This window comes from Montipora capricornis, chromosome 9 (genome assembly GCF_036669925.1).
Source record: "Montipora capricornis isolate CH-2021 chromosome 9, ASM3666992v2, whole genome shotgun sequence".
Taxonomy (NCBI): Eukaryota; Metazoa; Cnidaria; class Anthozoa; order Scleractinia; family Acroporidae; genus Montipora; species Montipora capricornis.
This window is the reverse complement of record NC_090891.1, coordinates 28,913,131-28,920,630: the sequence shown is the minus strand read 5'-3', so window position 1 is coordinate 28,920,630 and position 7,500 is coordinate 28,913,131.

Below are 7,500 nucleotides of genomic sequence, written 5' to 3'. Positions count from 1 at the left end.
TCGCGCTACATATTTGCTACACTACGTGTGCTACACTTGATATGCTTGCTACATTTGCTACACTACACGTGCTACACTTGCTACCCTTGCCACTACTCTTGCTATGCTTGCTACTTGCTACATTTGCTACACTTGCCATGCTTGCTACATTTGATGGCACAGTGATGAGAGCACTCGCCCCCCACCAGTGTGGCCCGGGTTCGATTCTCAGATCCGGCGTCATATGCGGTGTCTGACATTTGCAGACTGCAGACTGGCTACAAATAGCGCTGATCGATAAACAGTATTTAAGTCTAAACACCCATTTCAAATAGCGCTGATAAACAGTATTTAAGTCTAAAAACCCATTTTAAAACGGTTAGCTTTCTGAAAGCTAAACGTTTTAAAATGGGTTCTTGGGCTTAACCTGGAAGGACGTTCGCGCCCATTGCTACTGCGCATCTTTTCGCACATGTCACGCACACGTCATTCCATTCTCGTACCCAGAGCTGCGATCCTCTTGGCCAGCGCCACGGATCGAGAGCTCGGTTGGTACTTTAAGTAGTGTTATTAAAGTGTATCATAATAGTATGTAATTATATCATGGATGTATTAAAGCCTTAAATTGTTATATATAAAGGTATATACCAGTGAATTTCCATGTATACCCATATATATTCATGTATACCCATGTATATCCATGTATACCCATGTATGTCCATGTATACCTATGTATATTCATGTATACCCATATATATTCATGTATACCCATGTATATCCATGTATGCCCATCTATGTTCATGTATACCCATATATATTCATGTATACCCATGTATATCCATGTATGCCCATCTATGTTCATGTATACCCACATATATTCATGTATATCCATGTATATCCATGTATACCCATATATATTCATGTATACCCATGTTTATCCATGTATACCCATGAATGTCCATGTATACCTATGTATATCCATGTATACCCATATATATTCATGTATACCCATGTATATCCATGTATGCCCATGTATGTTCATGTATACCCATATATATTCATGTATACCCATGTATATCCATGTATGCCCATGTATGTTCATGTATACCCATATATACTCATGTATACCCATGTATATCCATGTATGCCCATGTATGTTCATGTATACCCATATATATTCATGTATACCCATGTATATCCATGTATGCCCATGTATGTTCATGTATACCCATATATACTCATGTATACCCATGTATATCCATGTATGCCCATGTATGTTCATGTATACCCATATATATTCATGTATACCCATGTATATCCATGTATGCCCATGTATGTTCATGTATACCCATATATATTCATGTATACCCATGTATATCCATGTATACCCATATATATTCATGTATACCCATGTATATCCATGTATACCCATGTATATCCATGTATACCCATGTATATCCATGTATGTCCATGTATACCCATATATATTCATGTATACCCATGTATATCCATGTATTTCCATGTATACCCATATATAATCATGTATACCCATGTATATCCCTGTATCCCCATGTATGTCCATATATACCCATGTATATCCATGCATAACCATGTATGTTCATGTATATCCATGTATAACCATGTATTTCCATGTATACCCATATATAATCATGTATACCCATGTATATCCATGTATACCCATGTATGTCCATGTATACCCATATATATTCATGTATACCCATGTATATCCATGTATGTCCATGTATACCCATATATATTTATGTATACCCATGTATATCCATGCATACCCATATATATTCATGTATACCCATGTAAATCAATGTATACCCATATATATTCATGTATACCCATGTATATCCATGTAAGCCCATGTATGTCCATGTATAACCATGTATGTCCATGTATACCCATGTATATCCATGTATAACCATGTATTTCCATGTATACCCATATATATTCATGTATACCCATGTATGCCCATGTATACCCATGTATATCCATGTATAACCATGTATGTCCATGTATACCCATGTATATCCATGTATAACCATGTATGTCCATGTATACCCATGTATGTCCATGTATACCCATCTACATCCATGTATAACCATGTATAGCCATGTATATGCATGTATATCCATGTATGCCCATGTATGTCCATGTATACCCATGTATATCCATGTATAACCATGTATGTCCATGTATACCCATGTATATCCATGTATAACCATGTATTTCCATGTATACCCATATATATTCATGTATACCCATGTATATCCATGTATAACCATGTATGTCCATGTATAGCTATGTATATCCATGTATACCCATATATACAAATACATGCATACGTATACATGTATACCCATGTATGTCCATGTATACCCATCTAAATTCATGTATAACCATGTATAGCCATGTATATCCATGTATATCCATGTATGCCCATGTATGTTCATGTATACCCATATATATCCATGTATAACCATGTATAGCTATGTATATCCATGTATACCCATGTATCTCTATGTGTACCCATGTAAATCTATGTATAACCTTGTATATCCATGTATACCCATGTATGTCCATGTATAACCATGTATACCCATGTATGTCCATGTATAACCATGTATACCCATGTATGTCCATGTATACCCATGTATATCCATGTATAACCATGTATAGCTATGTATATCCATGTATATCCATTTATATCCATCTATATCCATTTATATCCATGTACAGCAATGTATTTCCATGTATACATATGTTCAGCCGTGTATATCCATGTATATCCATGTACAGCCATCTCCTTGTATACCCATATATCTCTATGTATACCCATTTAAATGCATGTATAACCTTGTATATCCATGTATACCCATGTATATCCATGTATAGCCATGTATATTCATGTATACCCATGTATCTATATGTCTACCCATGTAAATCCATGTATAACGTGGTATATCTATGTATACCCATGTATGTCCATGTATACCCATGTATAACCATGTATGTCCATGTAGACCCATGTATATCCATGTATAACCATGTATAGCCATGTATATCCATGTACAGCAATGTATTTCCATTTTTATCCATCTTCAGCCATGTATATTCATGTATATCCATGTACAGCCATGTATATCCATGTATACCCATATATCTATAAGTATACCCATGTATATCCATGTATACCCATGTATATCCATGTATACCCATGTATATCCATGTATACCCATGTATACCCAAGTATACCCATGTATATCCATGTACAGCCATCTATTGCCATGTTTTTCCATGTATAGCCATGTATATCCCTGTAGAGCCATGTATATCCATGTAAAGCGATGCAGTTCCATGTATACCCATCTATATCAATGTATACCCATGTATGTCGATGTATACCCATGTGTACCCATGTATATTCATTTATACCCATGTATATCCATGTATACACATGTATATATATGTATACCCTTGTACAGTCATGTATTTCCATGTATATCCATGTACCGCAATGTATGCCCATGTATATCCATGTATACCCATGTATATACATGTATACCCATGTAGTATCATGTATGTCCATTTATATCCATGTATATCCATGTATACCCATGTATATCCATGTATACCCATCTATATCCTTGTTCAGCCACGTATTTCCATGTACACCCATGTATATCCATGTATAACCATGTATTTCCATGTACATCGATGTAGAGCCTTGTATATCCATGTATATCCGTGTACAGCCACGTATTTTCACGTATACTCATGTATATCCATGTATAACCATGTATGTCCATGTATACCCATGTATATCCATGTTTTGCCATGTATATCCATGTATACCCATGTACAGCCATGTATCTCCATGTATACCCATGTTTATCCATGCATACCCATGCATATCCATGTTTACCCATGTATATCCATGTACAGCCGTGTGCAACAGTGTGTATCCATGTATAGCCATGTATTACATGGATATGTATTCATGTATAACCATGTACAACCATGTTTATCCATGTATAGCTGTGTAGTATCATATATGTCCATATATTTCCATTTAAAACCATGTATTTTCATGCTGTCCTTGTATATCTATTTATAACCATATATATCTATGTATAGCCTCTTATTATCATATATATCATATATATGCATGTACACCCAAGTACATCTATGTATAGACGTGTATTACCCTGCATATAACCATAATTTCCTTTCTACAGGGGCGACCATTTGGAATGCGCTGCTAGACCAGCTAAATCAATTGCCTTCTATAAATGGTTTAAGAAAGCAAATAAAATCTTTCACGTTTGCATCGGCAAAAACTGATTAAATTAAGCACTTTTTGTAAAAAGTATGTTAAGGTCATTGATTTTTAAACTTAGGTATCTTTGTATATTATACACGGCTTTTAGGTAGAACAGATTTTCTATGTAAAATACGTATGTAAATTTGGTGAAATTACCGTGTTTAACTAACGTTTTCCTATCCTATCTATCTATCTATCTATCTATCTATCTATCTATATCTGATATACTTAACCATGCGATCTTGATAAAGAAATTAGAATACTTTGGCTTTGATCATTCAGCAGTTGCCATTTTCCATTCGTATTTGTCAAATCGCAACCAACAGTTTAGTGTGAATGGAACATCTTCTAAGCTCCTATAGATATTTCGTGTGGCGTACCACAAGGCTCAATATTACGACCCCTTTTATTTTTAATGTATATAAATATTTCTTCGGCGAAATGTGACGCGTGAGTATTTTTCCAAAATAAGCAATAAACATAAGCACAAAGTTAACAAGTAAATAAAAGTTTGGGAATGACTGTATTTTCTCCTGTAAACTTTATAGGGAGCTTCAAACTTTACCAACATTTGTCCAAGGACAACAACTAATAACGTCTTATTAAGCATGTCGAAAGCATTTATAATGTCGGAAACAGGATAATTGGTATTGATTAAGGTAATGTTATGTAATGATAATGATATATCTGCCCGGAAATCGCGCGTATCTATCTGTCTGCTTCAATTATTAAGTTTGTTTATCTTTTGTCCCGAAAATCCTTATAGCCAATAGCCAATCAGTTTACGTTTGATCAATGTATGTCTATAAGATAAGAGAACAATGGGTTGTAGTTTAGTCAGTCAGAGACATGAACTTATGGTGTACGCCATCGGAGAAATTGTAAAAGAATCGAGGAAAGCGACAGTGTGGGTTCCTTACTTATTCCCCATAACAAAAACCTAAGTTTTCGGGTGCTTAGTATAATTGCTTTTAAACCAAAACGGTTATCGACACTGGGCATCAGCTTTGACCATAGATCGTGGGCATTTAAGCCCTTGCTTACCCCCACCCCCCTCCTCCTCAACAAGATTCAAGATTCAAGAGTTGAAGCCAGATCGCGAGCCCAAAAAAATATTCCAAGAAGAAATTTATTATGTTCACCTCCACCCACACACGCAGAGACGGATTTCTAAGTTTTGCCACTACTTAAAATTTTATTGACATCATTCATTCAACGGAAAATATAGCCATTACCGAAGGAACTACGCCCGTAAAATAACACCTTTTTTGTAGTGAGATAATAAATCTCTTATTCGATGGTCTAACATATAAGGCCATTCTCTCCGTTGAGCATTGTCCGACCGACCCCAATTTTTGGAATTTTCAAAAAAAAAAAAAGGGTAACGGTGTTTTAATGTTGCATAGGTGTTTTAATGTTGCATAGGAGTTTCAGGGGTTGATCCTTTTTCCCACGCTGTCTTAAGTTTTGTTTGTTTTCCGGGCTCCACAGCTATAATGCTGGGGTAGCGGGACTCCGATTCCGAGACTGCCCGGGAAACGCATTTGACGCTAAACGAAAAAAAAAAGGAGAATGGGCTAATACTCGCGGACATTTTGCTCACTGCTCGCAAAATGCTTTGCAACTCTCAAAATATCCGCGCGTATTATATGTTAAACCATCGAATAAGATGTATTTAGCACGCCGACTGAAAAACAACAAAATATACCAGCAAAAGCTCGAGAATGAGCAAGAGTAGAATCTTCTCTCAATGCAGCAAAGCACAAGGAATAAATCTGGAAACAAACAAAAATAAGATACGAGAATGCGTTGATCGAGCCGTGTCTCCAAAGCTGCGATTGCTAATTCTGCTGTCGTACTTAGCATCATCAGCAGAATAGCGCACGATTGCAAATTTGTTTGGTGTATCTCCACCTTTTGTTTGCACTTGTGTTAAAGTGTGTGCTGCAATTGTCAACAAAAGGAAGTCGCGTTTTATCCCGTTCCCTAAAGGAAAATATTTTAATGAATTCATGCGCATTTACAAAGACAGATTGGGATTTCAAATGTGTGCTGATACGATGGACGGTACTCATATTCTTGTAATTGCCCCACCGACCGACCATGACGACTTCGTGGATCTCAAATGCTACCACATCATTCTTATGCAAACAGTTGTTGACTATGAAATGATATATGAATCTGGTGAACTGCGGATGTGAAATCAAGTGAAACTATGATCCTCGCAGTTATGAACGCAATTTTAGCAATTGCGTAGGGATGAGCGCGCATGGGTGTGTATGAATATAAATGGGTATCCATGGGTATAAATGGCTTAAGGCTTTACATGAATATACATGGTATACATAAGCATGCATAGATATACATGGCTGTACAAGGATATACGTGGCTGTACATGGACAGAAAAGGATATACATGGGTATACATCGGTATACATGGATATACATAGGCATATATGGGTGTACATGGCTGTACATGGATATACATGGATGTACACGGATAAAAATACCTGTACATGGATATACAGAGCTGTATATGGTTATACATGGATGTACATGGATAGACATGGGTATACATGGCTGTACATGGATATACATGCCTTTACATGGAAATACATGGGTATACATGAATATCCATGGGCATATATGGATATACATGGTTGTACATGGATATACATGCCTGTATGTGGATATACACGGGTATACATGGATATACATGGCTGTACATGGATATACATTCGTATACATGGAAATACATGGCTGTACCTGGATATACTTGGATATACATGACTGTACATGGGCATACATGGTTATACATGAGTATACATAGAAATGCATGGGTATACATGGATATACATGGCTGTACATGGATATACACGATAATATGTGGGTATACATAGGTATACATGGACATACATGGCTGTATATGGATATTCATGGATATACATGGATATACATGGATATACATGGCTGAACATGGGTATACATGGATATACATGGCTGTACTTGGATATCCATCATAATACATGCGTATACATAGGTATACATAGACATACATGTCTGTATATGGATATTCATGGATATACACGGGTGTACATGGATATACATGGATACACATGGACATACATGGCTGTAGATGGGCATACATGGGTATACATTCGTATACATGGA